Source organism: Oncorhynchus kisutch, linkage group LG1 (assembly GCF_002021735.2).
Source record: "Oncorhynchus kisutch isolate 150728-3 linkage group LG1, Okis_V2, whole genome shotgun sequence".
NCBI lineage: Eukaryota > Metazoa > Chordata > Actinopteri > Salmoniformes > Salmonidae > Oncorhynchus > Oncorhynchus kisutch.
The window spans coordinates 64,089,351-64,117,179 of NC_034174.2; the positions used below are offsets into that span (position 1 = coordinate 64,089,351).

A 27,829-nucleotide genomic window follows, 5' to 3' on the forward strand; every position below is an offset into this window, starting at 1 on the left:
GGCTCTTTCCAAGGCGGTTGCCATGGCTGGTTCTCAGGTCGACATTCTCACCATATTAAAACTGATTCCCTTATTGGTCCAACTAACAGTCACCGAACCAGAAGCAGTCGAAAGTTCGTTCTACTTCAAATAAGGGTTCCTATGGGCAAAGGCCAGGTTTGGCAAGCAGAAGAGCAGCACAGCGTGCATCGAGTTGGGTTGAAGTGTCTGGTGCTTCAGGGCCCACTAGCTACAAAGCACTTTTTACAGTGCTATATCACGGTTGGTTAAATCCTCTTTTCGTCTAGGTCTGCACAAAGGAGAGCAAGAGGGAGCTTCATCTGTTATTCAAATTATACTTGAACTTTGTGGCATTCGTGTGCTTTACAGTATGACAGTGGAAAGAGTCATGATGAGTCACACCTCATGACTTGCATATCAATATTATGGGTGGGAGCGGAGGCTGGGAGGAGAGTTTTAGTTGGGCTGAAAGACCACACTCAATATGCAAAATACATTCAACTTTCTGAAAGTGCGTTCTTGGGCTTATGTCTTAGTGTAAGCTAGTATCATCTGGTAGAAGGACCACCTTAATGTGTCTTACTATATGCCTTTTTAATATTCTATCTTGCTGTGAATTCCCCCAAATGTATCTCAATGCACGTGGTCACATTGTCAAGATGCAGGTGCTGATGCTGCTCCACTTTGAGCTATTTTTACACTCTGACCTCAGTGCCCTGTAAGATGACAAGCGATACTGTATCCTGTCTTTTCTCTCTCGCTCTCTGCTGTTAGCGATCGCTAGCCGGATCTGGCCCAGACGGCGTACAGACAGCGCTGCCGATGGCTTCTCTCTTCCTGTCTCTAGCCCGTGCACCGCCGCCACCGCATCACGACAGATACCTCGCCGCCGCGACCTAGCATGGTTTCTTAGAAAGAACTGTTGACATAGCTGACGTCATGCATGCAGGTGTAAGTTTTGTGGCCAACTTGCCAAGCGACTGTTCCGCTGCTGCTTCTAAGAACTGCTGGTGGCATGACATGACATGAGAGACCGTCATTGATAACATCTTTGCATGAAGGTGTTGGAACAGTTTGGCTTCAGTTCAGCTTCAAATGTCACTCAACTTAACTGACTAGCCATTTGGGTATTCAAGCACAGAGAGGGGTTTTTGAGGATCTGTAGAGCCTTTGTCGACTAAAGACTAGAGTGCATTGGCTGTCCTCCGTCACTTGACTTTCCCAGTCATTCTATGGTCAGGTTGTTGGATGTTGCAGACAGGCTTGACTCTGGGGAGGCGGGGGGAGGGGTGTGTCTCTAAACCCTTGAGGAAGTGGTGAAGGTGAGGCTGCCGAACACTCAATGTTTTTGTTTAGCGGTCTGTCTTTACTGTCCACCAAATCAAATGTGTTTTTCACATGCGCCGAATACAACAGGTGTAGTAGACCTTACCGTGAAATGCTTACCACCACACCAGTGTACACAGACTGTCAGGAGCTGCAGACTGAGTAACCTTTCTCTCTCTCTAGGGGAGTTACACAGACGGCTAGAGAACATGACAGGCTGTGCTGTTTTTCTCTTTCCTTTCTCTCTCTCTGTCTCTGTGTGTGTGTGTGTGTGTGTGTGTGTGTGGCCCTCGTATGTTGTGTGTGTGTGTGGGGCTCACGCGCGTTCTCTCTCTCTCTGTGTGTGGCTCTCGCGCTTTCTGTGTGTGTGTGTGGCTCTCGCGCTTTCTGTGTGTGTGGCTCTCGTGCTTTCTGTGTGTGTGTGGCTCTCGTGCTTTCTGTGTGTGTGTGGCTCTCGCCCTTTCTGTGTGTGTGTGGCTCTCGCGCTTTCTGTGTGTGTGTGGCTCTCGCGCTTTCTGTGTGTGTGTGGCTCTCGCGCTTTCTGTGTGTGTGTGTGGTTCTCGCGCTTTCTGTGTGTGTGTGTGGTTCTCGCGCTTTCTGTGTGTGTGTGTGTGGCTCTCGCGCTTTCTGTGTGTGTGTGTGGCTCTCGCGCTTTCTGTGTGTGTGTGTGTGTGTGTGTGGCTCTCGCGCTTTCTGTGTGTGTGTGTGTGTGGCTCTCGCGCTTTCTGTGTGTGTGTGTGGCTCTCGCGCTTTCTGTGTGTGTGTGTGGCTCTCGCGCTTTCTGTGTGTGTGTGTGGCTCTCGCGCTTTCTGTGTGTGTGTGTGTGGCTCGCGCGCTTTCTGTGTGTGTGTGTGGCTCTCGCGCTTTCTGTGTGTGTGTGTGGCTCTCGCGCTTTCTGTGTGTGTGTGTGTGTGTGGCTCTCGCGCTTTCTGTGTGTGTGTGTGTGTGGCTCGCGCTTTCTGTGTGTGTGTGGCTCTCGCGCTTTCTGTGTGTGTGTGTGTGTGTGTGTGTGGCTCTCGCGCTTTCTCTGTGTGTGTGTGTGGCTCTCGCGCTTTCTCTGTGTGTGGCTCTCGCGCTTTCTCTGTGTGTGTGTGTGGCTCTCGCGCTTTCTCTGTGTGTGTGTGGCTCTCGCGCTTTCTGTGTGTGTGTGGCTCTCGCGCTTTCTGTGTGTGTGTGGCTCTCGCGCTTTCTGTGTGTGTGTGTGGTTCTCGCGCTTTCTGTGTGTGTGTGTGTGGCTCTCGCGCTTTCTGTGTGTGTGTGTGGCTCTCGCGCTTTCTGTGTGTGTGTGTGTGTGGCTCTCGCGCTTTCTGTGTGTGTGTGTGTGGCTCTCGCGCTTTCTGTGTGTGTGTGTGTGTGGCTCTCGCGCTTTCTGTGTGTGTGTGTGTGTGGCTCTCGCGCTTTCTGTGTGTGTGTGTGTGTGTGGCTCTCGCGCTTTCTGTGTGTGTGTGTGTGGCTCTCGCGCTTTCTGTGTGTGTGTGTGGCTCTCGCGCTTTCTGTGTGTGTGTGTGGCTCTCGCGCTTTCTGTGTGTGTGTGTGGCTCTCGCGCTTTCTGTGTGTGTGTGTGGCTCGCGCTTTCTGTGTGTGTGTGTGGCTCGCGCTTTCTGTGTGTGTGTGTGTGGCTCTCGCGCTTTCTGTGTGTGTGTGTGTGGCTCTCGCGCTTTCTGTGTGTGTGTGTGTGTGTGGCTCTCGCGCTTTCTGTGTGTGTGTGTGGCTCTCGCGCTTTCTGTGTGTGTGTGTGTGTGTGTGTGTGTGGCTCTCGCGCTTTCTCTGTGTGTGTGTGTGGCTCTCGCGCTTTCTGTGTGTGTGTGTGGCTCTCGCGCTTTCTGTGTGTGTGTGTGTGTGTGTGTGTGGCTCTCGCGCTTTCTCTGTGTGTGTGTGTGGCTCTCGCGCTTTCTGTTGGTGTGTGTGGCTCTCGCGCTTTCTGTGTGTGTGTGTGGCTCTCGCGCTTTCTGTGTGTGTGTGTGGCTCTCGCGCTTTCTGTGTGTGTGTGTGTGTGTGGCTCTCGCGCTTTCTGTGTGTGTGTGGCTCTCGCGCTTTCTGTGTGTGTGTGTGTGTGTGTGTGTGGCTCTCGCGCTTTCTCTGTGTGTGTGTGTGGCTCTCGCGCTTTCTCTGTGTGTGGCTCTCGCGCTTTCTCTGTGTGTGTGTGTGGCTCTCGCGCTTTCTCTGTGTGTGTGTGTGTGTGGCTCTTGCGCTTTCTGTGTGTGTGTGGCTCTCGCGCTTTCTGTGTGTGTGTGGCTCTCGCGTTTTCTGTGTGTGTGTGTGTGGCGCTCTCGCGCTTTCTGTGTGTGTGTGTGGCTCTCGCGCTTTCTGTGTGTGTGTGGCTCTCGCGCTTTCTGTGTGTGTGTGGCTCTCGCGTTTTCTCTGTGTGTGTGTGGCTCTCTCGCGCTTTCTGTGTGTGTGTGTGTGGCTCTCTCGCGCGTTCTCTCTCTCTGTGTGTGTGTGTGTGTGTGTGTGGGGCTCTCTCGCGCATTCTGTGTGTGTGTGTGTGTGGCTCTCTCGCGCGTTCTGTGTGTGTGTGTGTGGCTCTCTCGTGCGTTCTGTGTGTGTGTGGCTCTCTCGCGTTCTGTGTGTGTGTGGCTCTCTCGCGCGTTCTGTGTGTGGCTCTCTCGCGCGTTCTGTGTGTGGCTCTCTCGCGTGTTCTGTGTGTGTGGCTCTCTCGCGCGTTCTGTGTGTGTGTGGCTCTCTCGCGCGTTCTGTGTGTGTGTGGGGCTCACGCGCGTTCTCTCTGTGTGTGTGTGTGTGTGTGGCTCATGCGCGTTCTGTGTGTGTGTGTGTGTGTGGGGCTCACGTGCGTTCTCTGTGTGTGTGGGGCTCACGCGCGTTCTGTGTGTGTGTGTGTGTGTGTGTGTGTGTGTGTGTGGGGCTCACGCGCGTTCTGTGTGTGTGTGTGTGTGTGTGTGTGTGGTGTGTGTGTGTGTGTGTGTGTGGGGCTCACGCGCGTTCTGTGTGTGTGTGTGTGTGGGGCTCACGAGCGTTCTGTGTGTGTGTGTGGGGCTCACGCGCGTTCTGTGTGTGTGTGTGTGTGTGTGTGTGAGGCTCATGCGCGTTCTGTGTGTGTGGCTCTCTCGCGCGTTCTGTGTGTGTGTGGGGCTCACGCGCGTTCTGTGTGTGTGTGTGTGGGGCTCACGCGCGTTCTGTGTGTGTGGGGCTCACGCGCGTTCTGTGTGTGTGTGTGTGTGTGTGTGTGTGTGTGTGTGTGTGTGTGGGGGGCTCACGCGCGTTCTGTGTGTGTGTGTGTGTGTGTGTGGGGCTCACGCGCGTTCTGTGTGTGTGTGTGTGTGTGTGTGTGTGGCTCTCTCGCGCGTTCTGTGTGTGTGTGGCTCTCTCGCGCGTTCTGTGTGTGTGTGGCTCTCTCGCGCGTTCTGTGTGTGTGTGGCTCTCTCGCGTGTTCTGTGTGTGTGTGGGGCTCACGCGCGTTCTGTGTGTGTGTGGGGCTCACGCGCGTTCTGTGGGGCTCACGCGCGTTCTGTGTGGGGCTCACGCGCGTTCTGTGTGGGGCTCACGCGCGTTCTGTGTGGGGCTCACGCGCGTTCTGTGTGGGGCTCACGCGCGTTCTGTGTGGGGCTCACGCGCGTTCTGTGTGTGTGGGGCTCACGCGCGTTCTGTGTGTGTGGGGCTCACGCGCGTTCTGTGTGTGTGGGGCTCACGCGCGTTCTGTGTGTGTGGGGGCTCACGCGCGTTCTGTGTGTGTGGGGCTCACGCGCGTTCTGTGTGTGTGGGGCTCACGCGCGTTCTGTGTGTGTGGGGCTCACGCGCGTTCTGTGTGTGTGGGGCTCACGCGCGTTCTGTGTGTGTGGGGCTCACGCGCGTTCTGTGTGTGTGGGGCTCACGCGCGTTCTGTGTGTGTGGGGCTCACGCGCGTTCTGTGTGTGTGGGGCTCACGCGCGTTCTGTGTGTGTGGGGCTCACGCGCGTTCTGTGTGTGTGGGGCTCACGCGCGTTCTGTGTGTGTGGGGCTCACGCGCGTTCTGTGTGTGTGGGGCTCACGCGCGTTCTGTGTGTGTGGGGCTCACGCGCGTTCTGTGTGTGTGGGGCTCACGCGCGTTCTGTGTGTGTGGGGCTCACGCGCGTTCTGTGTGTGTGGGGCTCACGCGCGTTCTGTGTGGTGTGGGGGGCTCACGCGCGTTCTGTGTGTGTGGGGCTCACGCGCGTTCTGTGTGTGTGGGGGCTCACGCGCGTTCTGTGTGTGTGGGGCTCACGCGCGTTCTGTGTGTGTGGGGCTCACGCGCGTTCTGTGTGTGTGGGGCTCACGCGCGTTCTGTGTGTGTGGGGCTCACGCGCGTTCTGTGTGTGTGGGGCTCACGCGCGTTCTGTGTGTGTGGGGCTCACGCGCGTTCTGTGTGTGTGGGGCTCACGTGTGTGTGTGTGTGTGTGTGTTTGTGTGTGTGTGTGTGTGTGTGTGTGGGGGGCTCACGCGCGTTCTGTGTGTGTGTGGGGCTCACGCGCGTTCTGTGTGTGTGTGGGGCTCACGCGCGTTCTGTGTGTGTGTGGGGCTCACGCGCGTTCTGTGTGTGTGTGGGGCTCACGCGCGTTCTGTGTGTGTGTGGCTCTCTCGCGCGTTCTGTGTGTGTGTGTGTGTGTGTGGCTCTCTCGCGCGTTCTGTGTGTGTGTGTGTGTGTGTGGCTCTCTCGCGTGTTCTGTGTGTGTGGGGCTCACGCGCGTTCTGTGTGTGTGTGGGGCTCACGCGCGTTCTGTGTGTGTGTGTGTGTGTGTGTGTGTGTGTGTGTGTGTGGGGCTCACGCGCGTTCTGTGTGTGTGGCGCTCACGCGCGTTCTGTGTGTGTGTGTGTGTGTGTGTGTGTGTGTGGCTCTCTCGCGCGTTCTGTGTGTGTGGCTCTCTCGCGCGTTCTGTGTGTGTGTGGGGCTCACGCGCGTTCTGTGTGTGTGTGGGGCTCACGCGCGTTCTGTGTGTGTGTGTGTGTGTGTGTGTGTGTGTGTGTGTGTGTGTGGGGCTCACGCGCGTTCTGTGTGTGTGTGCGGCTCACGCGCGTTCTGTGTGTGTGTGTGGGGCTCACGCGCGTTCTGTGTGTGTGTGTGTGGGGCTCACGCGCGTTCTGTGTGTGTGGGGCTCACGCGCGTTCTGTGTGTGTGTGTGGGGCTCACGCGCGTTCTGTGTGTGTGTGGGGCTCACGCGCGTTCTGTGTGTGTGTGGGGCTCACGCGCGTTCTGTGTGTGTGTGGGGCTCACGCGCGTTCTGTGTGTGTGTGGGGCTCACGCGCGTTCTGTGTGTGTGTGGGGCTCACGCGCGTTCTGTGTGTGTGTGGCTCTCTCGCGCGTTCTGTGTGTGTGTGTGTGTGTGTGTGTGTGTGTGTGGGGGGCTCACGCGCGTTCTGTGTGTGTGTGGGGCTCACGCGCGTTCTGTGTGTGTGTGGGGCTCACGCGCGTTCTGTGTGTGTGTGGGGCTCACGCGCGTTCTGTGTGTGTGTGGGGCTCACGCGCGTTCTGTGTGTGTGTGGCTCTCTCGCGCGTTCTGTGTGTGTGTGTGTGTGTGTGTGGCTCTCTCGCGCGTTCTGTGTGTGTGTGTGTGTGTGTGGCTCTCTCGCGTGTTCTGTGTGTGTGGGGCTCACGCGCGTTCTGTGTGTGTGTGGGGCTCACGCGCGTTCTGTGTGTGTGTGTGTGTGTGTGTGTGTGTGTGTGGGGCTCACGCGCGTTCTGTGTGTGTGGCGCTCACGCGCGTTCTGTGTGTGTGTGTGTGTGTGTGTGTGTGTGTGTGTGTGGCTCTCTCGCGCGTTCTGTGTGTGTGGCTCTCTCGCGCGTTCTGTGTGTGTGTGGGGCTCACGCGCGTTCTGTGTGTGTGTGGGGCTCACGCGCGTTCTGTGTGTGTGTGTGTGTGTGTGTGTGTGTGTGTGTGTGTGTGTGTGTGTGTGGGGCTCACGCGCGTTCTGTGTGTGTGTGCGGCTCACGCGCGTTCTGTGTGTGTGTGTGGGGCTCACGCGCGTTCTGTGTGTGTGTGTGTGGGGCTCACGCGCGTTCTGTGTGTGTGGGGCTCACGCGCGTTCTGTGTGTGTGTGTGGGGCTCACGCGCGTTCTGTGTGTGTGTGGGGCTCAAGCGCGTTCTGTGTGTGTGTGTGTGGGGCTCACGCGCGTTCTGTGTGTGTGTGTGGGGCTCACGCGCGTTCTGTGTGTGTGTGGGGCTCACGCGCGTTCTGTGTGTGTGTGGGGCTCACGCGCGTTCTGTGTGTGTGTGGGGCTCACGCGCGTTCTGTGTGTGTGTGGGGCTCACGCGCGTTCTGTGTGTGTGTGTGGGGCTCACGCGCGTTCTGTGTGTGTGTGTGTGTGGGGCTCACGCGCGTTCTGTGTGTGTGTGTGTGGGGCTCACGCGCGTTCTGTGTGTGTGTGTGTGGGGCTCACGCGCGTTCTGTGTGTGTGTGTGTGTGGGGCTCACGCGCGTTCTGTGTGTGTGTGTGTGTGTGTGGGGCTCACGCGCGTTCTCTCTGTGTGTGTGTGTGTGTGTGTGTGTGTGTGTGTGGGGCTCACGCGCGTTCTGTGTGTGTGTGTGGGGCTCACGCGCGTTCTGTGTGTGTGTGTGGGGCTCGCGCGTTCTGTGTGTGTGTGTGGCTCATGCGTGTTGTGTGTGTGTAGCTCACGTGCGTTCTGTGTGTGTGTGTGGGGCTCACGTGCGTTCTGTGTGTGTGTGTGGGGCTCACGCGCGTTCTGTGTGTGTGTGTGTGTGGGGCTCACGCGCGTTCTGTGTGTGTGTGTGGGGCTCGCGCGTTCTGTGTGTGTGTGTGGCTCATGCGTGTTGTGTGTGTGTAGCTCACGTGCGTTCTGTGTGTGTGTGTGGGGCTCACGTGCGTTCTGTGTGTGTGTGTGGGGCTCACGTGCGTTCTGTGTGTGTGTGTGGGGCTCACGTGCGTTCTGTGTGTGTGTGGGACTCGCGCGTTCTGTGTGTGTGTGGGGCTCACGCGCGCTCTGTCTGTGTGTGTGTGGGGCTCACGCGCGCTCTGTCTGTGTGTGGGGCTCACGCGCGCTCTGTCTGTGTGTGGGGCTCAAGCGCGTTCTGTCTGTGTGGGGATCACACGCGTTCTGTGTGTGTGTGTGTGTGTGTGTGTGTGTGTGTGTGGGGCTCACGCACGTTCTGTGTGTGTGTGTGGGGCTCACGCACGTTCTGTGTGTGTGTGTGGGGCTCACGCACGTTGTGTGTGTGTGTGTGTGTGTGTGTGTGTGTGTGTGTGTGTGTGTGTGTGTGTGTGTCTCTCGCGCGCGTCCTGTGGTTTGTGTGTGTGTGTGTGTGTGTGTGTGTGTGTGTGTGTGTGTCTCTCGCGCGTTCTGTGTGTGTGGCTCTCGCGCGTTCTGTGTGTGTGTGGGGCTCACGCGCGTTCTGTGTGTGTGTGTGGCTCTCGCGCGTTCTGTGTGTGTGGCTCTCTCGTGCGTTCTGTGTGTGTGTGTGTGTGTGGCTGTCTCACGCTTTCTGTGTGTGTGGCTCTCTCGCGCTTTCTGCGTGTGGCTCTCTCGCTTTCTGTGTGTGTGTGTGTGTGTGTGTGTGTGTGTGTGTGTGTGTGTGTGTGTGTGTGTGGGGCACGCGCGTTCTGTGTGTGGCTCTCTCGCGCGTTCTGTGTGTGTGTGTGTGTGTGTGTGTGTGTGTGTGTGGCTCTTGTGCGTTCTGTGTGTGTGGCTCTCGTGCATTCTGTGTGTGTGGCTCTCGTGCGTTCTGTGTGGCTCTCGCGCGTTCTGTGTGTGGGGCTCACGCTCTCTCGTTCACTCCGTCTGTCTCTCTTCCACCCATCTTAACGTTGATGATGATGACCGATGTCAGACGAGAGTGGGCTCTCATCCGTAATAGAAGCACAAAGTGTTGTAACACCCTCCCACCAGTTCCACTGCCATATTGTCAAGGGGGAGGTATGCATCATGTGAGCTGGTGGCGAGAATCTGTTTCCCCTCCGTTATGTGCCAGTCTGCCAGAGCATCCGTCCATGCGGCCCATAACGTGTGTGGGTTATCATTAGCGTGAATGATGAGCTAGATGTGATGTCGCTACCAGTGCACTTCTTCCTCTCAGGCGAAAGTTGTCTCTCATCTAGCACTCTCACGGCTCCCCCTCCCCCATTCTAGAGAGACTTGGTATGTGTCCCTAAAATCCCCCAGAAGCCATATAAACGAACTCTTCTCGCACTCTCATGGCTCACCCATTCCCCTCGTCTCAGCTCAATCTAGTATATAGGCTTAGTTGATACAGTATGTGTCCACAGATTCCTCCCCAGCCACATTTTCACTAAGTGCATTTATTAACACACTAAGTCCCCTTAACGGAGCTCCCGCTTCAGCGGTCTTCCTCCAACCCCAAAGTGGCTCATCCCTGTCGTAGGGGTTTTGAATTGAAATACTGGCACATCCATTTCCCAGGGCGAGGTCCTCCTCTTCTCCTCCTCTTCTTTCTTCCTCTTCCCCCATTCCTTGGGCAGATCCGCAGTGCCAGATGGGAAATGATTCATCGTCTCTGTATGGGCGGGTGTGTATGGGCTGGTGTGTGCTGGTGTGTATGGGCCTGTGTGTGTGCACGCCTGGGGATTGATGAACAGTCAGACTGTTTGGTTTGGAAAGGCCCAAACGAGATGAAATGTATATAAGCTGACATGTAATGCGACCGGCGCTATTCCCGAACCTCCCCAGCCGCTCCTGCTTTAGGGGTTATGTTGATATCATGGGAAAAATGGGAAGTCAAGTGGATGCAGGGAGACGGCGTCTGCACGTACAAGACATATGGTGTTCTTACAGACTGCAAACGTGCACACGAGGACAGACGCCGACACGCGCACACGTCCACTCGCTTCCTGTCCACTCTCTTCCTGTCTACTCTCTTCCTATCCACTCTCTTTCTGACACAGTTCCAGGTCAAGGAAGAATAGCAGGGTTGGTCGAACCTTGAGTCATGCATCTGTGAGGCTCCCACTCACGTAGCTTCAGCCAGGCAGAGCCTCAACCAGAGAGGCCCCGCAGGAAATGACTTTGTCATTGGTCACAGGTAGAGCAGCATTCCAAAGAGCGTCATATCCGCTTCATTTTTAGACAACCACAAAGCGCTCTTGTTGGCACGTGATTGATACATTTCTAGTTAGGCTAGACCATATTATTCATCAGGCGTGAAACCTTCATTTGGAAAGTACAAATGATGGAGCTCTAATTTAGCATCTATTATTTGACCTCAGCTAGCATACTTCTCCTACTGAGCATATTCTGTAATACTCTGTATTTACACTAGCCTAGCTCCCTCTTGCTCACTCCCTCCCTTTCTCCTCTACACTCCCAATGAACTAACCCTCCCTCCCTCTGTTCTCCCCTGTTTGTCAGGCAGCGTGCCAGCTTGTTGTGAGTGGCAGCGCTGCTCTGCGTTCCTCTCCAGATTTCAGGTTAGCGTCTGGGCGCTGATGAGGGGAGTGTCAGCTGGAGCAGCTCTAGAGCCAAGGCTATTTAATAGATGACATAATTGGCATCCTGAGCATTCGTAGAGCTGGGAGGCAGAGGGATGGAGGGAATAATGCCTGGCCAAAGGAAGTGTGCTGTAGATAAGAACTCTTGTTTGATATCCTCCGCATCAGTTTGCGTGTAGACGTTCCGGATTGTTCTAGCGGCTGGGTCAGTTTACTACCTTAAACTCCATACGTACATGCCATACTTTTCTCCACTGAAAGCAGACAGGCCAGGGAGGGAGCCGTGGTGGAGGGGTAAGGGGAAGCCTTTTGTTTGTACTGGAACAATGCTGTGAATGAGATGGTTTGGGGGGGGGGGGAATAGACACGAGTCCAAACAGGACTGAGGTGACTGATGGGCGTCTACAGGCCCTGTCTGTCGGTAATGAGGTTTGCAACGTGGGCGGTGTGTTGGGGGGAGAGTCTTGTTCGAACGCATGGCCTGGGTCATAATACAGAGCCCGTTGCAGGGAGGTGGGTGAGGTGTGTCTGTCTCTTGGCAACTGCGTACACGCACTCATTTTGACTTATGACCTAAACTAGCAGGGAATCGATCCGTTGACTCTTCTCTCCCTTGTTTTCCCCGTCCCCCGTCTTCCTCAAAAGCAGCCCGTCCTTCCTCCTTCTCAGTAGTTTTCCATCCCAGCCCACGTTGTCATAGTCTTTTCACACTGTGGTCAGTGTCGCCAAAGCTCTCCAGACTAGAAGTCTAGAACATTCAGCTTATCCTATCCCAATCCACTGGAGGTCAATGGCTGAACTAACGTTGGATCAGTGTTCTGCTGTCTCATTAGGCTAATATACAGTTGAGTTGACAGGTTAATGTCTGACTGTATAGATGGCTGTAAAGATTCCACATACAGTGCCTTCAGAAAGTATTCTTACGCCTTGACTTATTCCACATTATGTTACAGCCGGATTTCAAAATGGATGAAATAATTGTCTCTTGCCCATCTACACACAATACCCCATAATGACAAAATGAAAATGTTTTTAGAAATGTGTGCAAATGATTGAAAAGAAATTCAGAAATACTAATTAACCTCTCTGGGGTAGGCGGGACGCTTGCGTCCCACATGGCCAAATAGCCAGGGAAAATGCAGAGCGCCAAATTCAAATACATTCTATAAAAATCTAACTTTCATTAAATTACACATGCAAGATAGCAAATTAAAGCTACACTTGTTGTGAATCCAGCCAACATGTCAGATTTAAACAAGGCTTTTCGGTGAAAGCATAAGATGTTATTATCTGATGATAGCACAACAATAAACAATGAGAGTAGCATATTTCAACTCTGCAGGCGCGACACAAAACGCAGAAATAAAATATAAATCATGTCTTACCTTTGAAGAGCTTCTTTTGTTGGCACTCCTATATGTCCCATAAACATCACAAATGGTCCTTTTGTTCGATTAATTCCATCGATATATATCCAAAATGTCAATTTATTTGGCGCGTTTGATCCAGAAAAACACAGCTTCCAACTTACCCAACATCTCTACAAAATATCTCAAAAGTTACCTGTAAACTTTGCCAAAACATTTCAAACTACTTTTGTAATACAACTTTAGGTATTTCTAAACTTAGATAATAGATCAAATTGAAGACGGGATGATCTGTGTTCAATACAGGAGCAAAACAAACTGACGCTACTTTTCTGGTTACGCGCCTCAATAAAAAGGTACACATGAAGTGACGTTCGTTCTGAGCTATGGTACTTATTCATTACACAAAGGAAAAACCTCAACCAATTTCTACAAACTGGTGACATCCAGTGGAAGCGGTGGGAACTGCAGGAAAGTCTATTAGAATTCTGGATTCCCCATGAAAACATATTGAAAAGAGTGACTTAAAAAAATTTATCTGAATGGTTTGCCCTCGGGGTTTCGCCTGCTAAATAAGTTATGTTATTCTCACAGACATGATTCAAACTGTTTTAGAAACTTCAGAGTGTTTTCAATCCAATACTAATACTAATATGCATATATTAGGATCTGGGACAGAGTAGGAGGCAGTTTAGTTTGGGCACGCTATTTATCCAAAAGTGAAAATGCTGCCCCCTACCCCAAACAGGTTAACATAAGTATTCACACCCCTGATTCAATACTTTGCTGAAGCACCTTTGGCATCGATTACAGCTGTGAGTATTTCTGGGTAAGTTTAAGAGCTTTCCACACCTGTGCAACATTTGCCCATTTTTATTTTCTAAATTCTTCAAGCTCTGTCATAGTTTTCATCATTGCTAGTGCCATATATTTTCAAGTAGAATTAAGTCAAAACTAACTTGGCCACTCAGGAACATTTACTGTCCTCTTGGTAAGCCATTCCAGTGTAGATTTGGCCTTGTTTTAGGTTATTGCCCTGCTGAAAGGTGAGTTCATCTCCCAGTGTCTGGTGGAAAGAAGACTGAACCAGCTTTTCCTCTAGGATTCTACCTGTGCTTAGCTCCATTATGTTTCTTTTTATCCTGAAAAACTCCCCAGTCCTTAACAAATACAAGCATGCCCTTAACATGATGCAGCCACCACTATGTTTGAAAATATGGAGTTTGGGGAAAATACAATAACACTTTGTATTCAGGACAAAATGTGAATTACTTTAGTGCCTTGTTGCAAACAGGATGCATGTTTTGGAATATTCTTTTCTACACAGGCTTCCTTCCTTTCACTCTGTCAATTAGGTTAGTATTGTGGAGTAACTACAATGTTGATCTATCCTCAGTTTTCTCATAGCACAGCCATTAAACTCTGCACCCGTTTTAAAGTCACCATTGGCTTCATGGTGAAATCCCTGATATGTTTCCGTCCTCTCCGGCAACTGAGTTAGGAAGGACACCTATATCTTTGTAGTGACTTGGTGTATAAATACACCATCCAAAGTCTAATTAATAACTTCACCATGCTCAAAGGGATAATCAGTGTCTGCTTTTGACATTTTTACCCATCTACCAGTAGGTGCCCTTTGCGAGGCATTGGAAAACCTCCTTGGTCTTTGGTTGACTGAGCGACTTTACAGATAATTATGTGTGGGGTACAGAGAAGGTAGTCATTCAAAAATCATGTCAAACACTATTATTGCACACCGAGTGAGTCCATGCAATTTATTATTAGACTTGTTAAGCACATTTTTACACCTTAACGTATTTAGGCTTGCCATAACAAAGGGGTTGATTCAAGACATTTCATATAGGAATATAGGAATAAAATAACATTCTAATGTAATTTGAATTGTTACTTTACCTTTCAAGTTAGGCTAGGCTACATTTTACTGCACTTAAAATGCGTTTATAGGCTATTCATGTTGCTGGCAATTCCTGCAATGCTTCATGCTATAAAACCGCTAAATCCGCACCCCAAAGTAGAAAACTTCCTTCTAAACAGCTTCTTAGCTGCAGTGTATTGACCGTGCTAATATTTAGTACTGCCACAACATTTACAGAAGCTAATGTGCGAATTTATGTAATTTAGCATGGCAGTAGAGAGCTGAGGGATGGAAACGCAAGTTTGCGATTCACGTGGGAAACAATGTTGAGTTCACTGTCCTTTTTTAATTTCTTTTTTCCCCTTTGTGGGTAGATCAGCTTTAATATTGCATGTTGTGGCTTCATCAATGCGATCTACTATATATATATTTTTTGGTGTGAATTTCTTAACTTCTTTAATGCGTTTGAGCCAGTCAGTTGTGTTGTGACAAGGTAGTTGTGGTATACAGAAGAAAGCCCTTTTTGGTAAAATACAGAGTCCATATTAAAGGAAATATATTCCACAAATGAACTTTTAACAAGGCACACCTGTTAATTGCATGAAGCTGGTTGAGAGAATGCCAAAAGTGTGCAAAGCTGTCAAGGCAAAAGGTGTCTACTTTGAAGAATCTAAAGTATAAAATATATTTTGATAACACTTTTTTTTGGTTACTACATGATTCCATATGTGTTATTACATCATTTTAATGTCTTCACTATTATTCTACAATGTAGAAATAGCAAAAAATGAAGAAAAACCCTTGAATGAGTAGGTGTTCAAATTGACTGTATATTTTCCAACTGTGCTATTTCACAAAAGTTCTATACCTATATACATTTTACGTTCACAGTATATTTTACATTTAGTTTTCTTATATTTAGACCCACCCTTCAGCACCACTTAACCCCTCCAATCTATCTCTGAACACCATCGTTTTAGTTTCTATTTGCCATATATTTTTCAACTGTGCTGTGATGTTTCACAAAAGTTCTGACCCTTTCTATTCTGATAGTTTCTACAGATTGTAAATTAAAGATGCTAAGAGTATTATTCATCGGTTGACTATGACTTTTCTAATCACCCAGCAGTGCTATTTGCAGTTTACTCTAGGTAAATGTTAACATTTTTCAGCCATTCCTGAACCTGCGACCAAAAACAAGCTACACATGAACAGTACCAAAACAAATGATTTCTTCACCACAAAATCTGCAGAGCTGGGATGTTTGTATCCCCCATATACATTTGAAGTCAGAAGTTTACATACACCTTAGCCAAATACATTTAAACTCCGTTTTTCACAATTTCTGACATTTAATCAGAGTAAAAATTCCCTGTCTTAGGTCAGTTAGGATCACCACTTTATTTTAAGAATGTGAATAATAGGAGAGAGTGATTTATTTAAGCTTTTGCTTCTTTCATCACATTCCCAGTGGGTCAGAAGTTTACATACACTCAATTAGTATTTGGTAGCATTGCCTTTAAATTGTTTAACTTGGGACAAATGTTTTTGGGTAGCCTTCCGCAAGCTTCCCACAATAAGTTGGGTGAATTTTGGCCCATTCCTCCTGACAGAGCTGGTGTAACTGAGTCAGGTTTGTAGGCCTCCTTGCTCACACACACTTTTTCAGTTCTCCCCACAAATGTTCTATGGGATTGAGGTCAGGGCTTTGTGATGGCCACTCCAATACCTTTGTTGTCTTTAAGCCATTTTGCCACAACTTTGGAACTATGCTTGGTGGGTGTTGTCCATTTGGAAGACCCATTTGCGACCAAGCTTTAACTTCCTGACTGATGTCTTGAGATGTTGCTTCAATATATCCATGTAATTTTACTCCCTCATGATGCCATCTATTTTGTGAAGTGCACCAGTCCCTCCTGCAGCAAAGCACCCCCACAACATGATGCTGCCACCCCCGTGCTTCACGGTTGGGATGGTATTCTTCGGCTTGCAAGCCTCCCCCTTTTTCCTCCAAACATAACGATGGTCATTATGGCCAACCAATTCTATTTTTGTTTCATCAGACCAGAGGACATTTCTCCAAAAAGTACGACCTTTGTCCCCATGTGCAGTTGCAAACTGTAGTCTGGCTATTTTATGGCAGTTTTGAAGCAGTGGCTTCTTCCTTGCGGAGCGGCCTTTCAGGTTATGTCGATATAGGACTCATTTTACTGTGGATATAGATACTTTTGTACCTGTTTCCTTAAGGATCTTCACAAGGTCCTTTGCTGCTGTTCAGGGATAGATTTGCACTTTTCGCACCAAAGTACGTTCATTTCTAGGAGACAGAACACGTCTCCTTCCTGGGCGGTATGACAGCTGCGTGGTCTCATGGTGTTTATACTTGCGTACTTGCGTACAAGGATGAACCAGATTTGTGGAGGTCTACCATTTTTTTCTGAGGTCTTGGCTGATTTCTTTTGATTTTCCCATGATGTCAAGCAAAGGCATTGAGTTTGAAGGCAGGCCTTGAAATACATCCACAGGTACACCTCCAATTGACTCAAACGATGTCAATTAGCCTATCAGAAGCTTCTAAAGCCATGACATACTTTTCTGGAATTTTCCAAGCTGTTTAAAGGCACAGGCAACTTAGTGTATGTAAACTTCTGACCCACTAGAATTGTGATACAGGGAATTATAAGTGAAACAATCTGTCTGTAAACAATAGTTGGAAAAATGACTTGTGTCATGCAGTAGGTGTCCTAACCGACTTGCCAAAACTATAGTTTGTTAACAAGAAATTTGTGGAGTGGTTGAAAAATGAGTTTTAATGACTCCAACCTAAGTGTATGTAAACGTCTGACTTCAACTGTATATAACATTCTATTGGTTGTAATAATTTTGTATAATTGAAATTTTAAAAAGCATGTTGACAGTATTTCTTACACAATATTTTTATTTGGTAGTTTGAATAGACATACTCTCAAAGCTTCCCTAAAACACATTTTACATGTCCATACAGATGTTGACTACGTCAATATGGTGCAATTCTCTATCAATGTCAGCCCTATATGGACAGACACTGTATGGGATTACATTTGACAGTGTCTAGTCACACCAAGAGCTAGAGGATGTAAAATGGCAAAGCCAATAGGCCTACTTGAACTGGACTGAAATTGAAATAGCCTACAAGCAGAGTTTTGTTAACATAAATCATTTAGAAAGCATGCATTAGGCATAAAAATAACTTGTATGCTGTTGCTCCTCAACTGGATGATGGGATTTTTAGAATGCTGTGACTGCAGAGATGAAGTCACTTCAATACTATAAGCAGCCCTCTCATGGTTTGAGGCTCTACCAACAATAAGGCATCTTTGGAGGCTGATCCGCCCTTTCGGCTACAATCGCTTCACTGCAATCCCTTCTCAGCCCGCCAGCATTTGTATTCTAATGTGAACAAATGGACCAGAAAATGGCCTAGTTGACTGTGGGAGACTTGCCCAGTCACGCAATCTCCCCCAGCTACCAGGCAGCCACAAACCTTTAGCTCAGGGTGGTTTAGCACGGTATGGTTTCATCATACCATAATCAGAATTTAAGAGGCCTGGGGTGATTGTGGTTAGTTCCCTTATTGGACTCACTTATCCAAATTTCATCATGTTGGACAACACAGATGTCCTACAAGGGTGTTTGAACATTATTCCACTGTGCAGTGTGGATGTGTCCTTTTTTGAGAATGGGCTTATTGCAACATATGGTCCCCACTCAACTTCACAAAGCTTATAGTGAGGTACACTGTCAGCATAGAGACCGAGTGAGAATTTCTGTCCTGTGTCTGCCAGAGGGACAGAGCTTTTCGTGGTCTGGCTGTTCAGGAAACACTCCTGCCCCAATAATGACCCTTTAGCCCTCATCCAGAGCTAATGTCACCATCCACAATGGCTATTGTTTCAGACGGTGAGATCAATGCCCGTGGCTACTTCAATACTCTGAGTAAGTAGTCGGATGACGGTCTGCCTGCAGTGACGTGGCCCTCCGGTATAACTCATAATGGAGGGGAGAGGAGCTCTAGGTTGACCTCTGTGATGGATGGTGATGTCTCAGTGTGTAGACAGTGCATTGAGTGGCCACTGTCTCTTGCCGCCTCACCCTCAGTTGGAAGATAAAGTTGTTAACCCTCTCTTTACTGGTTTGGCCAGGAGGTAGGCCTAGTCAAGCATGTGCAAACGTTATGGTGGTTGCGTCTTTTATTTTTTATTTTATTTATCCATTATTTTACCAGGTAAGTTGACTGAGAACACATTCTCATTTGCAGCAACGACCTGGGGAATAGTTACAGGGGAGAGGAGGGGGATGAATGAGCCAATTGTAAACTGGGGATTATTAGGTGACCGTGATGGTTTCAGGGTCAGATTGGGAATTTACCCTCCGTACGGAGCCTCCGCACTGCATTTCCGGATCAAGCATAAATCACCATCTACAGCAGGGTTTCCAAACCCTCTCCTTGGGCGCCGCCCCCAGACGTTTCAAATGTTTGTTTTAACCCTAAACTGGCACACCTGTTTCACACCTGTTAGTCAAAGGCTTGATGATTAGTTGACTAATTGAATCAGGGGTGCTAGTTTAGGTTTAAAACAAAAATGTGAAGGAGAGGGTTGGGGAATCGTGATCTTCAGGGTATCCCCTTCAGAAAAGGCTTATAAAGAGGATTCCTGCTAGTTTGATATGGTCTGTCAGCAGGTTCTGTGTTTACAAGAGGCTCCACTGACCCCTGTTTCCCAGGTCAACATCTGAGAACGCTTGGTCCTCAGGCTGGGCTGAGAAGTGGTCACCTCAGTTTCCCAAACTCGATCCTTGGGACCCCAAGGGTTGCATGTTTTTTGTGTGTTTTTTTTGCCATACCACTACACATCTGATTCAAATAATAAACTTCATCATCAAGCTTTGATTTGAGTCAGCTGTGTAGTGCTAGGGCAAAAACCAGAACGAGAACTGAGTTTGGGAAACGCTGCTTTAACCCATGGAACCTGCAGCCTATTCTGTTTTGTAAAATACATAGCTGCCTACCTAATGCTCAAATCAAATCAACGTTTATTTGTCACGTTCGCCGAATACAACATTTCACCTTACAGTGAAATGCTTACTTACAGGCTCTAACCAATAGTGCAAAAAAGGTATTAGGTGAACAATAGGTAGGTTAAAACCTGTTGGGGCAAGGTTCCCTTCAAATCAATGTTTATTTGTCACGTTCGCCGAATACAACATTTCACCTTACAGTGAAATGCTTACAGGCTCTAACCAATAGTGCAAAAAAGGTATTAGGTGAACAATGGGTAGGTTAAAACCTGTTGAGGCAAGGTTCCCCTCAGGGAACTCCACAAGATAACTTGCACGAAAACTTCCAAAAGATATATTCCGGGTCGAATAAACTGGTCAAACTAAGTAGAGAATCAATCTTCAGGATGTTATTATCATATATATCCAATAACGTTCCAACCGGATCATATGTTTTCATCTGGAGCCGAATGGAACAGCGGTAGCACCCACAGAGAAATGCGCCACAGGAAAATGGCATTCTGTCGGGACACTGGCTATTTTCCCTCCCATTAGGTCAAAGTTCACAGCAAATGCTCCATTACACTTTCTACTGAATGAGGACATCTAGTGGAAGGCGTAGGAAGTGCTTCCAGATCCATATCTTGTTGGGAAAGGAGGGGGCGATGACGTCAAAGTTGCCCCAACTTTCAGAATTTCACTTCTTGTTTGGAAGATTGCCTGCCCTATGAGTTCTGTTATACAGACATAATTCAAACTGTTTTAGAAACTTCTGTGTTTTCTATCCAATATTAATAATAATATGCATATATTAGCAATCTAGGACAGAGTTTGATGCAGTTAACTATGGGCACGCAATTCATCCAAAGTGAAAATACTGCCCCCTATCCTCAACAAGTTTTAAGAAATAAAACAACAGTAAAAAGACAGGCTATATACAGTAGCGAGGCTATAAAAATAGCGAGGCTACATACCGACACCGGTTAGTCAGGCTGATTTGAGGTAATGTGTACATGTAGATATGGTTAAAGTGACTATGCATATATGATAAACAGAGTAGCAGCAGCGTAAAAAGAGTGGTTGGGGGGAGGCACACAATGCAAATAGTCCGGGTAGCCATTTGATTACCTGTTCAGGAGTCTTATGGCTTGGGGGTAAAAACTGTTGAGAAGCCTTTTTGTCCTAGACTTGGCACTCCGGTACCGCTTGCCATGCGGTAGTGGAGAGAACAGTCTATAACTGGGTTGGCTGGGGTCTTTGACAATTTTTAGGTCCTTCCTCTGACACCGCCTGGTGTAGAGGTCCTGGATGGCAGGCAGCATAGCCCCAGTGATGTACTGGGCCGTTCGCACTACCCTCTAGTGCCTTGCGGTCAGAGGCCGAGCAATTGCCGTACCAGGCAGTGATGCAGCCAGTGCTCTCGATGTTGCAGCTCTAGAACTTTTTTTTTTTCACCTTTATTTAACCAGGTAGGCAAGTTGAGAACAAGTTCTCATTTACAATTGCGACCTGGCCAAGATAAAGCAAAGCAGTTCGACACATACAACGACACAGAGTTACACATGGAGTAAAACAAACAAAAATAAATTAATTAAATACAGTAGGGAAAGAGGTAGTTGTTTGGACTCAATTATAGGTGGGCTATGTACAGGTGCAGTAATCTGTGAGCTGCTCTGACAGTTGGTGCTTAAAGCTAGTGAGGGAGATAAGTGTTTCCAGTTTCAGAGATTTTTGTAGTTTGTTCCAGTCATTGGCAGCAGAGAACTGGAAGGAGAGGCGGCGAAAGAAATAATTGGTTTTGGGGGTGACTAGAGAGATATACCTGCTGGAGCATGTGCTACAGGTGGGAGATGCTATGGTGACCGGTGAGCTGAGATAAGGGGGGACTTTTGAGGATCTCCAGACCCATGCCAAATCTTTTTAGTTTCCTGAGGGGGAATAGGCTTTGTCGTGCGCTCTTCACGACTGTCTTGGTGTGTTTGGACCATTCTAGTTTGTTGTTGATGTGGACACCAAGCAACTTGAAGCTCTCAACCTGCTCCACTACAGCCCCGTCGATGAGAATGGGGGCGTACTCGGTCCTCCTTTTCCTGTAGTCCACAATCATCTCCTTAGTCTTGGTTATGTTGAGGGATAGGTTGTTATTCTGGCACCACCCAGGCCAGGTCTCTGACCACCTCCCTATAGGCTGTCTCGTCGTTGTCAGTGATCAGGCCTACCACTGTTGTGTCGTCTGCAAACTTAATGATGCTGTTGGAGTCGTGCCTGGCCATGCAGTCGTGGGTGAACAGGGAGTACAGGAGGGGACTGAGCACGCACCCCTGGGCAGCTCCAGTGTTGAGGATCAGCATGGCCGATGTGTTGCTACCTACCCTCACCACCTGGGGGCGGCCCGTCAGGAAGTTTAGGATCCAGTTGCAGAGGGAGGTGTTTAGTCCCAGGATCCTTAGCTTAGTGTTGAGCTTTGAGGGTACTATGGTGTTGAACGCTGCGCTGTAGTCAATGAATAGCATTGTCACGTACGTGTTCCTTTTGTCCAGGTGAGAAAGGGCAGTGTGGAGTGCAATAGAGAGTGCACCATCTGTGGATCTGTTTGGGCGGTATGCAAATTGGGGTGGGTCTAGGGTTTCTGGGATAATGTTGTTGATGTATGCCATTACCAACCTTTCAAAACAATTCATGGCTATGGACGCGATTGTTACGGGTCTGTAGTCATTTTGGCAGGTTGCCTTTGTGTTCTTGGGCACAGGGACTGTGGTGGCCTGCTTGAAACATGTTGGTATTACAGACTCAATCAGGGACATGTTGAAAATGTCAGTGAAGAAACCTACCAGTTGGTCAGCACATGCCCAGAGAACACGTCCTGGTAATCCATCTGGCCCCGCAGTCTTGTGTATGTTGATCTGTTTAAAGGTCTTACTCCTGTCGGCTACGGAGAGTGTGATTACACAGTCGTCCGGAACAGCTGATGCTCTCATGCATGCCTCAGTGTTGCTTGCCTCGAAGCGAGCATAGAAGTGATTTAGCTCGTCTGGTAGGCTCGTGTCACTGGGCAGCTCGCGGCTGTGCTTCCCTTTGTAGTCTGTAATAGTTTGCAAGCCCTGCCACATAAGACGAGCGTCGGAGCCGGTGTGTATTATTCAATCTTAGCCCTGTATTGACGCTTTGCCTGTTTGATGGTTTGTCGTAGGGCGTAGCAGGATTTCTTATAAGCTTCCGGGTTAGAGTCCCGCACCTTGAAAGTGGCAGCTCACTCTACCCTCCGTGCGAATGTTGCCTGTAATCCATGGCTTCTGGTTGGGGTATGTATGTACAGTCACTGTGGGGACGACGTCCTCGATGCACTTATTGATAAAGCCAGTGACTGATGTGGTGTACTCCTCAATGCCATCGGAAGAATCCCAGAACATGTTCCAGTCTCCTGTAGTTTGAAGCATCTGCTTCATCTGACCACTTTTTTATAGACAGTCACTAGTGCTTTCTGCTTTAATTTTTGCTTGTAAGCAGGAATCAGGAGGATAGAAATTTGGTAGAACTGATTTAAGTTTCCCTGCATTAAAGTCTCCGGCCACTAGGTGTGCCACCTGGGTGAGTAGTTTCCTGTTTGCTTATTTCCATATACCTCTTACTGAGTGAGGTCTTAGTGCCAGCATCTGTCTGTGGTGGTGAATAAACAGCCACGAAATGTATAGCTGAAAACTCTCTCTAGGCAGGTAGTGTGGCCTGCACTTTATCACAATATACTCTACTTCAGGCGAGCAAAATCTAGAGACTTCCTTAGATTTCATGCACCAGCTGTTTACAAATATGCACAGACCGCCGCCCCCTCGTCTTTCCGGAGTGTGCTGTTCTATCTTGCCGGTGCAGCATATATACCGCTAGCTGAATATCCATGTCGTCATTCAGCCATGATTCCATGAAACATAGTATATTACAGTTTTTGATGTCCCGTTGGTAGGATATTCGTGATCGTACCTCGTCTAGTTTATTGTCCAGTGATTGCACGTTGGCGAGTAGTATTTCCGACTCCTGACCAGGCATCCGGCTCTGTCCTCTGTACCAGCGTCGGTTCCTCTTGCAAATAATGGGGATGTTGGGTGTTTGGAGAATGTCCTGCTTGTTGAAGAAAAAATATTTGTCTAATCCGAGGTGAGTGATCGCTGTACTGATATCCAGAAGCTCTTTTTTGCCATAAGATACTGTTGCAGAAACATTACGTACAAAATAAGTTACAAATAACGCAAAAACCCTCACATAATAGCACAATTGGTTGGGTGCCCTTAAAACTGCTGCCATTTCTTCCGCTGCCATTTTTTAAATATATGTTGATTCATTTCTTCAAATAAAATCGAATGTATTAGGAAATAGACCTGTAGGCTAATGTACTGGAAGGTTGTCATCTTGACAACCCCGATCATGCCATTTAATTCTGTATCCCCACTCATTATCCAAAGTGTTGCCTATGAAGTCAATCGCTGAGATTTACTTTCCAGGAAACGTAAACCATCCCGGGTTGAAAAGTTCACCTGAACTGAAGAATTGAGGATGGCTTAGTTTCGGGGGTGAAAAGTTCACCAGTTTATTAATAATGCAGCATGTTGGTGTGAAGGAGACGCAACAGACAGTTGTCTAGTGTTAAAGACAGTGTGAGTGCTACTTCCTCTCCTATCTAGATGCTTCCATAACATCTTTGCATGTTAGATATGTATTCTGTCTGAGTGTAGCTTCACCCAGAGAGGTGAAATGGAGTTTAAAAGGCTTGAAGTCTCTCACAGCACGGCTCTCATGAGGGTGGTCTGTAGTGCCATATGTTATCTAGGCCTTCACACTATTAGCAAAGCTGTGTGTGTGTGGGTGGAGTGGACACACACTTACACAATCAAGATATCCCCTTGGCATGCACAGTTGCTTTCAGAGGCATGGAAGTACACGCCTTGGCACCCTATGATTGCTCTACTCGGCAGGGTGCCACAAAAACTAAACTTGGTGTTTTACGTCTAGAAGATGATGGGGAGGTACAGGCCTCTTCAAAGGCAGAACATCAGCATTCATCTGAATTAATGTTCTCGACAAGGATCGTGTATGCTGTCTCCCGTTTAGAATGGCTAGAATTTGAAATGGTATCCATATTTGATGAGAAGCCGCTCACATGAGAAATTCTTGAGTTTTGGCGTTCCCTTTCACTTCTCACAACATCCCCTTCATCCAGCTTTGTGGCCAATTCTGCCCGGTAACAGTGCATCTGGGAGGTCAATGATGGGGTGATTGGTGAAAAGAGGCTTTTATTTTAGCATGGTCAGACATTGGAGCAGGGCGCAGGTAATCCCTTTTTCTCCATTAGCATTAGGGTAACAGGAGATCTACTGGTATCGACTTTATTATGGTGTGGTGAATGGAAGGGCACAGGGTTGATCAGGTCTCCATGGGTTACGACCTCCCGAGTTCCATCTCCATGGGTTATGACCTCCCCTGGAGGTCACTGTGACATGTCCCACTGAGATTTCACTCAGAGTAATCCTAACCTTAACCAGGTCATAATCCTAACCTTAACATTACGGGAATTAACACATTTCTTACCCTGTATCAGTGGTTAGGGGCACCCTAAGGATCTGGCTATCCAGCTTGTCACTAACCTTTACAGTGACTGATTAATTCACTAAAGCTAAGCTATTATTATTATTTTTTGCAATTCGACTGAAATTTGTGTGATTTTGACAGCATGTTGCTAGCGTTTTAAAATCACAAATCCATTTTCAATATATAAGCCTACACTTGCTTTAGCCAAGACTGTGACCTCTTATGATACTCGTTTTCTCCTCATTTCATCCTGACATGTCCATTTGATCCCTGCACAATCAGTTTAGTCTGTCTTGTGTTCTTGGCTCACAGCCAAACTGTCGGCTCTCGCTGTGTAATTTCCCCTGACGAGCTGATTGTTAGTCTTCGCTGTGTAATTTGGTTTGTGTTGTGATTGTCTGTGTCATGATGTTGTGATTCTGTTCGATTGGCTGTGTAATTTTGGTCGCTGTCCTGGTCTCCGGATTAAACTTGCGTTATTTGAGCCGTAACTTCCTTGCTTCGTGCTTCCAAGTGTCATTTTCGTGGTATTTTGGTGGCTGTCTTTTCCTCTCTCGACATTCTTGAGTGTGTAATCAATTTTCACGTTGTCTCCGGGATGTGTGTGTGTTGTCTGGCCCAGCAGTCTGTCTGTTGAGGACTGGTAAGCGTGACAGTGTGTGTGACAGACTGGCTTTTCCTGGAAGTATCATGCCTGTCAGTGCTTAGTGTGCTTCTCCCCAGCCTCCATACATAACTCCATGGTGAGACTGGTTCGTTCCACTACCCACCCTGCTATCATTTTTCTTCTTTCCCAAAACAGACAGAATCACACAAACCACCAACTCTCTGACCTCATCCAGAACTAGTGTGTGTGTCTGTGTGTTGCGGTATGGGAATGGAAAGTGCCCCATCACCTGCTCCCTACTCTTCACCCTGCATAAATAATGACCGTTGAGTCTGGGATGTTGAAATGAGTATGTGTCGTGACAGACACTGCGGACATTGAGAGTGAGTGCATACCACAGCTTTGAGTAATGAGGTGGGCTTTGAGAGCAGTGCATTCCCCAGGACCGCCTGTGTAAAGGATACCCCCCCCCCCAAGTCTGTCCTCCCAGCGCCTGCAAGGGAAAATACCTTTCCTGTCTCTTGTCAGTATGGGGATAATTTTAGTTACGCTAATTTAGGTAGGCAAATGTTGTACGTGTGTAGTCTAGTCATATGTTTCTGAGTCAATTGTTTTTTTGTGGTGTTGGATACCATGACGATCATTTCACCTTGGGGATTAATAAAGTACTATCTCTCATCTCGACTGTTACATTTCACCTGTCACTTTGTGGGCATAGGAAAGTAGCCTAGACACTGAGACACAGCAGTGACTTGATGGATGGAAACCCAGACACCCCTCCTCACCTCTCTTCTCCCCTCCTCCATTTTGTGTCCTCACATTCTCCAGGGTCATCCATCTATCTGTCTGGGTCATACTCTGGCCCAGACTCCTCCAGGCTCGTGGTGAGCTGAAATCATGGAGGTCAGACTCCTAGACTACACTGGGGCTGCTACACCCTTACCTCAACTATCCCTTCCCCCCCCATCCATTGCTCCACTGTTCCACCCCTAATATCCCCCAATCAGCACCAGTGGTCTTGATGAGACCGGCCAACTGGGTACCTCCAGGGTCCAGAAACATCTCCTTGGAATGGCTTTCCACTCCTCCATCTAATCTGTAGGGGCCTGGCTGGGTAGTAGCCTGCTATCTGGCTGCTGGGAGAGGATGGGGGGGTAGAACTAAGAGTAGCCTGTGTGTGTGTCATGTAGTTTTAGGCTTGGGCCGTATCCAGATTGTCATACCTTCATAGCGACTTTGTGCCATAACGGGATATTCTGTCATATTGGCACTGAACACAAGGGGTGCTGTTTTCAAACCCCACTGATACTCTGTAATCTAGAGGTTAGCAAAGCTAACAAGTAAATGTAAAATCCCATAGAGAATGCTAACTAAATGCTAACAAGCGCATTGCAAACATTTTGTACAGTTTCTGACCTAAACTATACAAGTAACTAAATATTATCCAGCAAGACTCTTGATCCAGGAGGGGATTCTCTGCTGTTAGCAAGTAAATGCTTGATTTTGGAAGAAGTTAACAACTTGGCTAACTTACTACTAAATTAGCAAACCAAATGCACAACTGCAGAGTATTTAGCACATTTTAGACCGTTAACTTAATAGTTATAAGATATCTAGCTGGCAAACATTTAGTTGTGAATTCCATACTGTAATTAGATCACCTGGCGCATGTTGCAGAACAGTGAGTGACACAGAAGGCTCTGGTCTCTTGTCATTGTGTGCTTGTAAACAAACACCATGTGATTGGGGACTACCGTAAGCTTAATGTTCTTTTTCTCTTAACATATTGCACAAGTTGACTGCAGGTATTTACTTAAGTAGCTACAAATATTCAAATTTATTTAAAACATTTAAATAAATAGTTTTGACGGTATTGGAAAAACATCCGGTGGCTTTTTCCAAATACCCCAGTATATGGTATATACGGTATACTGCTCAAACCTACGGAGTTTCTATTGCTCCCAATAAGAACTTGGCAGTACTAGGAAGACATTCCATGACTTTGGCCCACTTTGGCTCTCCTGGACCCTATTACACCAGGAGAGAGAGATTTACAGAGATGGAGAGATGGTGAAGAGAACTGTATATGTGAGCGAGAGAGCTAGGCATAGTACTCCTGCAACTCATCTTAGCTTCTCTTCTGGAAGCCATTGTGTGTTGGCTCTTGGCTGTGATGCTTACCTCAGGGATTCGCTCCATATTGGAAAGAATGCTTGTCTGCTCAATATTTTACAAGGGAAGCCTCTTTAACTGCTCTCTCTGCTAGCTCGTAATGGGCGGACATGCTGACAGACAACAGCGGTTACCCACGGCAACCATGAAGACGAAGTAGAGCCAAGCCAGAAATCCTCCAATAATTGAGCTGTTGAACATTCTGAGGGAGCACCACCCAAAAGTGAGGTTATCGCAAAAGGGGTCTGGGATTCAGAGCAGGAATCCAAGGTACTGGCAGGGGTCAGATTCCAAGCTAAAGTTGGTTCTCATTTCATAATATCTGTCAGACTCCAAATACCTGGAGTGAAGGATTGAAATGGAGTGTAGCTTAGACTATTTGTGTAGGCCTAAACCGGACTTTGCCTTGTCATATAGAGGTCTAACAGTGCCCCTATTTGACCCACATGCCGTCTGTTGTGCTTTTGGTTTTATTTAATATGTAAGCTCACAGGTTTT

General features: G+C 48.2%; 1 protein-coding gene across 2 annotated transcripts in view; it reads left to right on the forward strand.

Moving 5' to 3' along the window:
* The window catches only part of LOC109875959 (E3 ubiquitin-protein ligase SMURF2), a 78,579-nt gene that overhangs the window by 12,468 nt on the left and 38,282 nt on the right, over window positions 1–27,829 (forward strand). The gene's annotated exons all lie outside the window — the stretch shown is intronic.